This window comes from Balaenoptera ricei, chromosome 2 (genome assembly GCF_028023285.1).
Source record: "Balaenoptera ricei isolate mBalRic1 chromosome 2, mBalRic1.hap2, whole genome shotgun sequence".
NCBI classification, from domain to species: domain Eukaryota; kingdom Metazoa; phylum Chordata; class Mammalia; order Artiodactyla; family Balaenopteridae; genus Balaenoptera; species Balaenoptera ricei.
In genome coordinates this window covers 108,435,921-108,448,737 of record NC_082640.1, presented here as the reverse complement: position 1 = coordinate 108,448,737, position 12,817 = coordinate 108,435,921, and the positions used below count along the sequence as shown (strand labels likewise).

Genomic DNA, 12,817 nt, shown 5'->3' with positions numbered 1-12,817 from the left:
GGCCTCATCTGTCAGTTTCTACTGCAAAAGCTCCAAGTCACAATAGTTTTATTAGCATAGCATGGACCATTTGTAAGTACATTATGCATCTAAGAAATCTCAGGACTTTGTATTCAGCCCATTGTATTTGGGCCAGCAGACCTGAACTGAATTCTTTCTGCTTGGTACACATTTATATCTTTTGAAGTTATAACATGATTAATAGTTGGTTCTCAAACTCCCAGCTACAGAAAGAGTTCTACAAACCCTTTGTAACTCAAGGTAGTGCTAATTTTTAACCTTATCTTTGATCCACTAACTTCTGTAAAAAAAACCTTTTTTAAAAAGATCAGACTGATTTGAGGGTTACAATACAATTTTATAAAATATATTTTAACATATTGAGGGACAAAAGAGTAATATGCACCCTATATTTAAAAACACAATTTGCCAGTTCAATCTGCATCAGTATGTATTATTTCTACATCTTGTGTGTTTCAAGAGATTTTATTTATAGAAGGGAAGAAAAAAGAAACTGAACAGTACCCTCAACTTTATCATCTCAAAATTCACTTCATGTCCCCTTGTACATGTACTAGACCTATGTGTATTCATATAAGGGAGGTGATGTACACTGAGCCTCATTTATATTCCATTCATACGTTATGATAGATAAAGTCATCTTCTAATAATTTGAATGGAAAAAGTTATGAGTCAGAATTCATGGGCCAAGCCTAACTAAAGCTGTAGTCTTCAAAGCATCATGTATGAAATATTGTGGTTAATTCCTGAGATCATAAGAAGAAAAAGAACTAAAAAAATTAGGAGAGACAAAAGAAGCTACTAAAGTCAAGAATAATATGAGTTTAATAAATGGTAAATAATACTAATTTCAAGTTTCCAAAGTATATAACAATATCTTATTCACTCTACACAAAGGACACAAAGTAGTAGATTATTTTTATCCCCATTTTACATATAAAGCAACTGAGACCATAAGTCTATGTTTTTATGCAAAAACTGATTTTTAAATGCTGGCCTTAATTTTTTAAAATATATGGAGCAAGTTCTTATGGAAAATCCTCATTTTATATATACAGCATATAATAGAAGCCCGATGACTTTCTGAAATCACATATCTAGAAAGGACAGAACTGGACTGTAAACCCAAATGTTCTGATTCCAATCTGGTGGTGTTATTGTCATTTCCTGTTCTATTTTGTTTTTATTATGCTAGAAGTAAAATCTCAAACCATGAGCCAACAATTTTTCTTGTTTAAGTCATAGATAGAGATCTAGTGTTTTATTTTTCCTCCTACTAGTATGTTATTATTTGCTATAATATACTTACCTCCGTTTGAGAGTTCTAACTTACAGAAAAATAAGGGAACTTGATGAAATCCCACAAAATTGATGTTCTCCTAAACTCTTGACCCTCACTTTTTAGAAGCACCCCAAGTAGAAAGACTTACTAAGTCTGGTTTCTGTGCTTGTCCCTGAGAATCATGTTTTGCCTCCATACCTTCAGTCAGCTTCGTAGGCATGGTTTTCCATGCTTAATAAGGAAAAGGAAGACATTTGAATTGTCTTAAAACTTGAATAGGTATATCAAGCAGTTATTTCTAAAGATATAATCCAAAAGGTCCTACATGCTAAATAGGGCTTTTGATTTCCATATAGGGGCCCTCATTTACTAGCATCAGTGGTGCCAAAGAAAACAGAAGAGATTACATTTTCCTCTCCCAATGTGCCATTTACCACTGTGAGCTTGAAAACATAAATTCTTGCTGCTTTCCAACATGCTGACCCTAAAACAAATGTGTCATTGGAATCTGAAGAAAAGACACTGGACGAAGTGCTGAGGTGTTGCTTCCAGGGAGTCAGGTTAGCATAGTCATGTTGGAAAAGATTTCATCTCGGAGGCTTCTGTTCATCTATCCAGATACTCTGCAAGTAAAAATGCATGAAATTTAAACCAGCTTTGCACATGGCCATTTTTCATGGCAGGCCATTTTAGCAGTGTACCAGGGGTAGACACCTATAAATGTATAATGTGATGGATTCAATTGTAATGCAGCCTGGATACATGTGGAGGTTAGTGTTTGCCCTTCAGTGCAAATCCATTTTTATGTCAAAAGGAATCCATTGAAATTAATAGGGCATTATCCAAGCAATAAGTAATACTGTATATACAATGCAAAAATTTTTAGCAGGAAGACAGATTTTCTCTAAATAATGTGAAAAATAACCATGCAAAGAAATCGTAAATTAACGCCTTAAGAATAATGCATTAAGAAACAGTAAAGCTTTTAATATTTTTAGAAGAAAATAGGCAGATAGATGACTGAGATCTCAACCTTTATTGGAATAATATCAACTAGCAAAATGTATTTTCTAAACCCACGTTTGTTTTGGACACTGGCATTCAGGTCATTTTTAAAAATGTTAGTGAGTGTACCAATGTCACTGTACATATTTTCACTGTATAATGCAGTTGACTTTGCTGATCGAGAAATTATTTCATTCATTCATTTAAGAAATATTTTGGCGTTCCTATCAAGTGCCAAAAAACATGTTAAGAAGAGGATAGAGTAATAAACACAAGAGACATGATCATTATGTTCATTGTGTTAAAGGGTGAACTTTTCAGTTTCTGAATCTGATTTCTAAACTTTCCTCTGAAGCATTATTTTTTAATATTGAATTATTTTTTAGTCTCTTGACTATTTTTGTATTTCACCTTCTTATGCCCAGTGTTTCTTAATAATGATATGCTCTCATACTTTTGTTCTTTAAGTAACTTTTATCACCTTATCTAGGTTTTACTGTTGTGTGTGCTCAGTTTTCCTTTTCCCATCCCCAAGAAGCATTTTCTTACCATAAGGAAGATCACATGTTCAGCTCTCAGCTGGTACTCCACACATATTAATTTCTCTACCCCACCTCCAAGATGAACTACAATCTCTTAATTCCTCTTGGGCTTTATGGAATTCAGTGAAGAATCATTAAAGGGAGTTGGGAACTGGGGTTATATTTTTATACAGTCAGTAGTTCTTTACTTTCACTGTCAGTACAAAGTCATGACTGGCTATGTAGATCTGGAATGACCAGATCCAGGAGTCACTTGATTAAGAGAACTTGGCAAATGTTATCTACAGAAAGCAGGTGCTCAAGAAAAGGAGGGCGACAGACATGTAAGAATGGGAAAGGCCAGTGGCATGGCTGAGTATTGAGTCTAGCTTTCCATGGCTCAGAAAGGGACAAACAGGAAGCATAGTCTTTTTCAGGAGTTCCAAAGCATATGAGGAAAATCACAAAATATTAATTGGCACAAATAAGCCAGTTAGGCACAGGACCCTGAACCTGAAGAATCAGTCAAAGAAAAGATGAATTCTCCCAGTGTAAGTTGATAAGACATCCAGTGTCTCAGAGCTAGTGGAGCATGAGAAGGAGGGACACTAGGAGTTAGGACCCCAAAGAATACATTCTAGGCAGTAGGACAATAGTTTATAGCTGAAGCTCACTAAATATTCTTCCTTTTCAACAAATTATACAGGCTGATGGGTATGATCTGAGGATAGAAGGATATGCCTCTTTTCCTTTCTCAAAGCTGAATGAGGACTCTTTCATAAGATGTGTGAGGTGACCATTACCTGGGCCTGGAATGTATTGGGGTCTTACTGGCTTTTTGAGCCTTGACCTCCAGGGCAGGTGCATTTAGGAATGAGGAGACTTGATATGAATATGTTCCGGCCTTGTTACTCTCCTGCAATTTGCCTAACCTACAATGTATTTTCAGCTATTTTGTTGTGGGGAGATTGCTTTTTGGAACCTTTAAACCACAAAATTTGTTGAACTAAATATCAAATACTTATTTACAATCAATAAAACTTATTATGTAGTGGGTAAAGGATAAAATAGGTACAGCCTTACTTTTTTGAAAGAGCACGTTATGTCACCTGCACTCTTGTGATTGTGGCCCACTGACTGAATGATGGGACCACTGGCTGATTCAACCAATTCATGCTCAGCAAAGCCCTGATCACACTCTGCTCACACACAGACCTGTATCTGCTGCAGCTCTCAGACATTTCTAACAAGGCTGTAAAAGAAGTTTATGTGGCACTTCCTACACTACATAGGACAATTGAAAAGAAAAATTATCCGCTCCTAATAAAATGATGTTATACACATCCCCAAAATGTCCACGAGCAGTCCACAATGTGCGAGACAGATCCTTTGCATCAGTCTGGACAAAAAAGTCAAGGATGAGTCATTTTGGAAAAAGGCAACTTGTTTTTTCATCTTAGAGTTAGAAATAGAAGTGATTTCCTGCTGGATGAGAATATGAGAAGTTTAATATGTGTGGAGGAAGAGAGGCAGGATTGAGCTCAAAGTCTTCCAATGGTCAGATTACCTGTTTATGGCACAGAGCTGTGGTTTTCAAAGGTATACTTAAGAATTACCTGGAGATCTTGTAAAAATGAGGTATCCTCAGCTCCACCTTCAGTGATTCTGATTCAGTTGATCTGGACTTTGACTCAAGTATCTGCATTTTTGATAAAGCACTTCAGGTGCTGTTTTAAGATAGATGGTTTGTGGGGTCATATGGTAAGAAACACTGACCTGGAGTCCTGGTGGAGTTGACCCTGATTTCCACCCTTGAGCAATGTGATACACACTCGTCACAGTGGTTGGAAGAAGTTTCCTATAAGTCTCACGAATGGGTATTGGTGTAGAAATATTTCTAGTTCTCTCTTAGGAAGGGAGCCACTTGTAACCACACAAATCTTCCCAAAGGACTCAACTCCTTGACTCCTTGACTCCAAAGTTAAATTCTTTGTTGAAAATAGAGTGAGGCTTCAAGTGATAGCAAATCTGGATTAGAGAGGAAAAGATATATCGTCTTCCCCTTATAATAATGGAAACCTCAACAAGTACAAAAAAAAAAAAGACAAATAGACTGTCAGGGATTTTATTGTGAGAAGAAAGATCTAGAAGTGGAACAGGCTATTTATTTGAATTTTCCTATACCCTTTAAATATAAGCTATTTCAGTGTTACTTTTCAGAGACCGTGACCTTTTAAGAAGTGAAAAGGCACCAAAATGCTATACGCTATATTGAAGCAGTTTATCAAAATGTCACCCAACAATTGATGCCAATTGCTAACAAGATATTGTGTTTCCTTATCTAATTGGCCAGCTTACCTAATTATGGTTGTCTTTGGATATCTATTGATGGGCTCTTTCAGAGAAAAAAGAAAGCATCATTTGAGGCAATTTCATATAAATACATGAGAAAGGGAGATAAATTAAGGGAACACCCCCAATGAGAATTATTAGATAAAGAAATTTACCTGTTTGCATGGATTCCTAATTTACAGAAACACCTCCATAATGTATCTAACACAAACCTGGATAATTGCCAATTACCCATGCTGCTATACCTTCCAAAAGTTATCTTGGCATACAACTCAGCAGAAAAATAGGAAGTACCCTGGAAATTACTCACAAAATGTGAATACCACATGTCAGAGTCAGTGAGCTTTGGATGAACTATAAAGAGTTTTCATTATTTAGGTCTAGGGTCTATGAAAGCAAAGGAAACAGAAATACATCCAATAATGTAAGGCATCGGAACCAGGAAATTTATAAGAAGGCTTAATCTATGGATGTAATTTAAAATACTGGGCCATGTTCAAACTGCGATGTTAAAAACATCAGCCCTGGCCATAGTAGTGATCACTCAGAGGTCAGGAAGAATACGATGTCAAACTTCCCGAGGTTTTTAGACAAAGGACTTTTAATGAGTCCTTTCCCTGAAGCTTTCCTTTTTTCTTATGTGGACATGAAAGACAAAACCTTAACACATTCCACAACCAATGGAGAGTCTGCCCAGTGCCACTTACCTTAAATACTATATTAATCTTATTTATTACCCATAGGCTGAGGCTTTAGATAATTAAGTGGGCTTAGGTCAATACATCCTCTGTAAAAATGCTAATAAAAAATTCCAAATCACAGAGAATTAGACATAATGATGTCAAAACTCACTTCTCTAGATGCTATCACCAACATTGTTCAGCTTTGGGAGATACAGAGAACATCAGAGGGTAGAAAATGATCTTAGGTTCTGTGTACAATGTTCATTAGGTTTGGAGCACTTCCTAGAGAGGAAGTTTGGGTATGTCTATACTGGATGGTCCCATTAATTCTCAGGACGTTTATACCCGGGGCTTGTTTATACCCAACAAGAACAGTGTCTGCAGGCAAAATGAATCTTGGAACCTTTAGGACATACCCAAGGAGTTACAAACCTCTTGAGAAGGACCTTCTGAGTACCAGACCCCACTTAATAAAATAGAAGGCTTTGGTGTACACTGCAAGCAACATGTCTTAGAAGTCTCATATTTCAAATCCTCTGGATCACAAATCACTTGAGTTTTCATGGAGTAAATACTGGGTAAATATTCTGTGTTCCTCTAGCTTGCTGATTAATGCAAACTGTACCACTGGTCAGCTGTTTGATTTGTCTGATTTGTTTTAGAGCAGTCAAGAGCCCAGGTGAGATGAGGGAGTTTCATGTTCAGTGTAGAAACACATGGCCAAAAGTCAGAAGACAAACTTGCCAAAACTACTTGAGAATACTGTAAAACTACCATAGAAGGTATCCATGGATTGATGCCTTAGGTTATTAAGGATAAACTGTTTAATCAAAGTAACATCTCTTAATCACTGAGTAGTACTTTGGCTTGAAAGCAACAATGAGAAAAATACTTAAGTAACACTTTAAAACCAGTTACCAAAACTCTGATTAGAAGTACAAGGTTGCTCCAAAGTGTCCTGAATATTAACATCTTGTGATAAAACTATTTAAAATGAAAACACAAAGAAAAAAAAAAAAACCCCATGGTGTGCCATGGTCAACTCCAGCGGCTAAGATGCATTTGGGCCACGTGAATGGTGTCCTACTGATTTGAGCAACCACAGTGACCCAGTTTATTTTGTTTCTGAAATATTTGTGGTGCTGAACCCTAAGAGAAAATTAAATGACGTAAACAAAACCAGTTAAACTTGTGTAGGGTGCTAAATTAACAATGTAACAAAACCAGCAACTGCCTGACTACATCCTGAGAGAGGGTAGAGGCATAAAGATTGGGCTTGAGACCATCAAACAGCCTATTACATCTTCCCTCATCTGGAAGGCATGACAGACAAAGAACTCACACTGAGACTTTCATCTAAAACTACCTAAAAATGCCAACTACTACTTTGCAGATCAGCATTTTTCTTGAACCTAAAATTCTTTGTTTCCCCCCATAAGCATAACTACATGTAGGTTGCATTGTAAGAAAGAAATATTTATTTATTCATTCATAGATATATATTCATATATATATAGAGATGATCATTTACATAATTGTGGTTCTAAAAATGGTGAATTTATTCAAACTAGTTCTTTGAACGTGGGCTGGGTGCAAAAATGACAGTTCTATCTGGCTTTAGTAGTAAGATTCTGCATGGTGTTGCTTCTTTTCTAAAAATGTTGAAAAGAGCTAGTAGCTTACTTAATCATTTTCAAATATTCAAATTAACCATGAAAGCAGCTTCAGGATGAGCTATTAGAGAGAAAGTATAATATGATAAAAAAATAACAATACAGTTAACTTGGCGTACCCAGTAGAATTCCAACCTCCTGCAGACCCTGGATGAGGGGGTATGAATAAGATGGTTTTTATAGAATAGGGGTGGAACGGTGTTATGAACTGAATTGTGTCCCCTCAAAATTCCTAAGTTGATATCCTAACCCCCAGTGTGACTATTTGGAGATAAGATCTTTAAGGAGGTAACTAAGGTTAAATGATGTCATAAGGGTGGGACCCTAATCTGATATGACTGGTGTCCTTATAAGAAGAGAGACATCAGACATGTGCACACACAGAAAAAAGACCATGTGATGACACAGATAAGTTGGCCATCTACAAGCCAAGGAAAGAGGTGTCAGGAGGAATCAAAACTGACTAAAGCTTGATCTTGGACTTCGAGCCTCCAGAATTGTGAAAAAATAAATTTCTGTTTAAGCCACCCAGTCTATGTAATTTTGCAATGTCAGCCAAAGCCTAGTAGGATGGATTTCATGGGTGACTCCCATGTGTTCGCAAATGACCATGTTTTCCCCTTTTATCCTGTACATGGAGTCTCACTGCCATGCCTTCCATTGTTCCCATGATATGCTTGGTGTGCATTTTTGTGGCCATTTGATAGCAGTTGACACTTCTGTCTTGTCTCCTGTTGTCCCCACATTGATTGTTTGAATCCCAAACTCCTAAGCAGCTACCATGATGGCCTGGGCTGTTTCCATAGGAGATACCCTGGGGAGATGGAAAAATGCCTTCTAACTTATGGGATACACTTTGACACCAGGACCACAATGAGGCTTCCCGGTGCTCTGTTTGTTTGAGACACTGAAGTCAGACATGCTTTTTCATTTGGCTTATTCTAGCTCACCTCTCCCCAGAACTCTGCCCCTAAAATCTGAATAAAATTGGAGTTTTATGTTTCCAACTTAAGATCCATCTCAGCATTGTTATAACCAAACAAAATACCACTCCAAAGCATTAACAAATATTTCAAGTCTTTTTTTAAAAAATCAAGATATAATTGACATATAATATATGTACAATATGATGTGATATTTGTATGTGTTGCAAACTGATCACCACGATAAGTCTAGTTAACATCTGTCACCAAAGATTTACAAAATCTACTTTTATTGTGATAAGTACTTTTAAGGTCTACTTTTTTAGCAACTTTCACATATGCAACAGAGTCTTATTAATTATAGTCACCATGCTGTACATTATATTCCCATGACTTATTTATTTTATAACTGGAAGTTTGTACCTTTTAACCCTTTTTACCCATTTGCTCACTCCCACTTTTTCTTTTAGATTCCCAATGTAAGTGAAATTATGCAATATTTGTCTTTATCTGACTTACTTCACTAAGCATAATGCCCTCAAGGTCCCTGTCCCTCTATGTTGTCCAAATGGGAAGATTTCATTTTTTTTTATGGCTGAGTAATATTCCTTTTTGTGTGTGTACTTGTATATACAGCTCCTTTTCTATATCCATTCATCCATTGATGGACACTGAGGTTATTTTCATAACTTGGCGATGGTAAATAATGCTGTAATAAATATGGGGCTGCCTATATTTTTTCAAATTAGTGTTTTTGTTGTCTTCGGATTAAATACCTAGATGTAGAACTGTTGGATTACATGGTAGTTCTTTTTTTAATTTTTGAGGACCCTCCATACTGTTTTCCATAGTGGCTGGAGCAATTTACATTCCCACCAATAGTGCATTGGAGTTCCTTTTTATCCACATCCTCGCCAATGCTTGTTATTTCTTGACTTTTTGATAATAGCCATTCTGACAGGTGTGAGGCAATATCTCATTGTGATTTTGATTTACATTTCCCTGATGATTAGTGATGTTGAACATCTTTTCATGTACCTGTTGGCCATCTGTATGGCTTCTTTGGAAAAATGTCTATTCTCTGCCCATTTTTTTTTTTAGTTGGATTGTTTGGGTTTTGTCTATTGAGTTGTATGAGTTCTTTATATCTTGGATATTTACCTCTTATCAGATATAATTTGCAAATAATTATTTTTTCCCACTTGTTAGGTTGCCTTTTCATTTTGTTGATGGTTTTCTTTGCTGTGCAGAAGTCTCCTAGAGTGATATAGTCCCACATGTTTATTTTTGCTTTGTTGCCTTTTGGCAACACCTGTTTGACACCTGTTTTGGTGTCAAATCCAAAAAACCATTGCCAAGACCAATATGGTTTCAGGTCTTACCTTCCAGTCTTTAATCCATTTTGAGTTAATTTTGTGTATAGTATGAGAGATTAGTTCAGTTTTATTCTTTTGTATGTGGCTGTCCAGTTTTCCCAACACCATTTATTAAGACTGTCCTTTCCCTATTGTATTTCTTGGCTCCTTTGTCATAAATTAATTGACCATATATGTGTACGTTTATTTCTGGACTCTCTGTTCCATTTATCTGTGTGCCTGTTTTTATGCTAATACCATAGTGTTTTGATGACCATAGCTTTGTAATATAGTTTGAAATCTGAGCGTGTTATTCCTCCAGCTTTGGTCTTCTTAACATTGCTTTGGCTATTTAGAATCTTTTGTGAATTCATACAAACTTTTGTATTGTTTGTTCTATTTCTGTGAAAGATGGCAATGGAATTTTGATAGGGATTGCATTAAATCTGTAGATTGCTTTGGGTAGTTTGGACATTTTAACACAATATTATTACAACCCATGAGTACATAATATCTTTTCATTTATTTGTGACTTCTTCAATTGATTTTCATCAGTGTCTTAGAGTTTTCAGTGTATAGGTCTTTCACCTCCAGTTAAATTTATTCCTAGGTTTTTATTTTTTTGATGCAATTGTAAATGGGATAATATTTTAAATTTCTCATTCTGACAGTTTATTAATGTATAGAAATGCAACAGAGTTTTTTTTTTTTTTTTTTTTTTTTTTTTGGCTGTGTTGGGTCTTCGTTTCTGTGTGAGGGCTTTCTCTAGTTGTGGCAAGCGGGGGCCACTCTTCATTGCGGTGCGCGGGCCTCTCACTATCGTGGCCTCTCCTGTTGCGGAGCACAGGCTCCAGTCGCACAGGCTCAGCAATTGTGGCTCACGGGCCCAGCTGCTCTGCGGCATGTGGGATCTTCCCAGACCAGGGCTCAAACCCGTGTCCCCTGCATTAGCAGGCAGATTCTCAACCACTGCGCCACCAGGGAAGCCCACAACAGAGTTTTATATATTGATTTTGTATCTTAAAACTTCACTGAACTTGATTAGTTCTAACAGTTCTTTTGGTGGGGTCTTTAAGGTTTTTTTATGTATAATATTAAGTCATTTGCAAATAGTGGCAGTTTCACTTCTTCCTTTCCAATTTGGATGCCTTTTATTAATTTTACTTTGTTTTTTTGCCTGATTTCTCTGGCTAGTACTTCCAATACTGTGTTGAATAAAAGTTTCAAGACTGGGCATACTTGTTTGTCACTGATCTTAGAGGAAAAGCTTTCAGTTTTTCACCTTTGAGTAAGATATTAGCTGTATCATTGTCATATATGGTCTTTATTATGTTGAGGTATGCTTCTTCTATACCCACTTTGGTGAGAGTTTATAATGTAAATGGTTTTGAATTTTATTAAATGCTTTTTCTGCATCCATTGAGATGATCATATTATTTTTATCCTCAATTTTGTTAATGTGGTGCACAACACTGTTTTGCAGATGTTGAACAATTCTTACATCTCAGGAATAAATCCCACTTGATCATGGTGTGTGATTCTTTTAATGTATTGTTCGATTTTGTTTGCTAATGTTTTGTTGAGGATTTTTGCATCTAAGTTTTCTATGTTGATAAGGGATGTTGGCCTGTAATTTTGTTTTCTTGTCCACTTTTGATATCAAGGTAATGCTGGCCTCATAAAATGAGTTTGCAAATGTTCATTCTTCCTCTATATTTTGGAAGATTTTGAGAAGGATTAGTATTAATTCTTCTTTTAAATGTTTGGTAGAATTCACCAGTGAAGCTGTCTGGTTCTGGGCTTCTGTATTTGGTTTGTTTTTGATTAATAATTCAATTTCCTTACTAAGAGTATGTTCATATTTCTGTTTTTTCATGATTTATTTTTGGTAGGTTGTGTGTTTCTAGGAATTTACCCATATCTTCTAGGGTGTCCAATTTGGTGTATATGAATAGTAGTCTCTTATGATCCTTTGCATTTCTGCAGTATCAGTAATAAATCTCCTAATTCATTTCTTTTTATTTTTAATATCTTTATTGGAGGATAATTGCTTTACAATGTTGTGTTCCTGTTGTACAACAAAGTGAATCAGCTATATGTATACATATATCCCCATATCCCCTCCCTTTTGAGCCTCCCTCCCAACCTCCCTATCGCAACCCTCTAGGTCGTCACAAAGCATCAAGTTGATCTCCCTGTGCTATGCAGCAGCTTCTCACTAGCCATCCATTTTACATTTGGTAGTGTATATATGTCAATGCTACTCTCTCACTTTGTCACATTTTCCCTTCTTCGCCAGTGTCCTCAAATCCATTCTCTACATCTGTGTCTTTATTTCTGCCCTGCCACTAGGTTCATCAGTACCGTTTTTTTTAGATTCCATCTATGTGTGTTAGCATACAGTATTTGTTTTTCTCTTTCTGACTTACTTCACTCTGTATGACAGACCCTAGGTCCATCCACCTCATTACAAATACCTCAATTCCGTTCCTTTTTATGGCTGAGTAATATTCCATTCTATATATGTGCCACATCTTCTTTAACCATTCGTCAGTTGAAGGACATTTAGGTTGCTTCCATGTCCTGGCTATTGTAAATAGGGTTGCAATGAGCATTGTGGTACATGTCTCTTTTTGAATTATGGTTTTCTCAAGGTATATGCCCAGTAGTGGGATTGCTGGGTCATATGGTAGTTCTATTTTTAGCTTTTAAGGAACCTCCATACTGTTCTCCATAGTGGCTGTATCAATTTACATTCCCAGCAGCAGTGCGAGAGGGTTCCCTTTTCTCCACACCCTCTCCAGCATTTATTGTTTGTAGATTTTTTGGATAATTGCCATTCTGACCAGTGTGAGGTGATACCTCATTGTGGTTTTGATTTGCATTTCTTTAATGATTAGTGGTGTTGAGAATCCTTTCAGAAGTTTGTTGGCAATCTGTATATCTTCTTTGGAGAAATGTCTGTTTAGGTCTTCTGCCCATTTTTGGATTGGGTTGTTTGT

The 12,817-nt window shown here is 36.4% G+C and overlaps 1 long non-coding RNA gene and 1 pseudogene across 1 annotated transcript in view; both read left to right on the top strand.

The window, feature by feature from the left end:
• Positions 1 to 12,817, top strand: part of LOC132359517 (uncharacterized) — a 583,379-nt gene that overhangs the window by 500,620 nt on the left and 69,942 nt on the right. The window lies entirely within an intron of this gene.
• LOC132360818 (COP9 signalosome complex subunit 5-like) lies at positions 6,179 to 6,711 on the top strand (annotated as a pseudogene).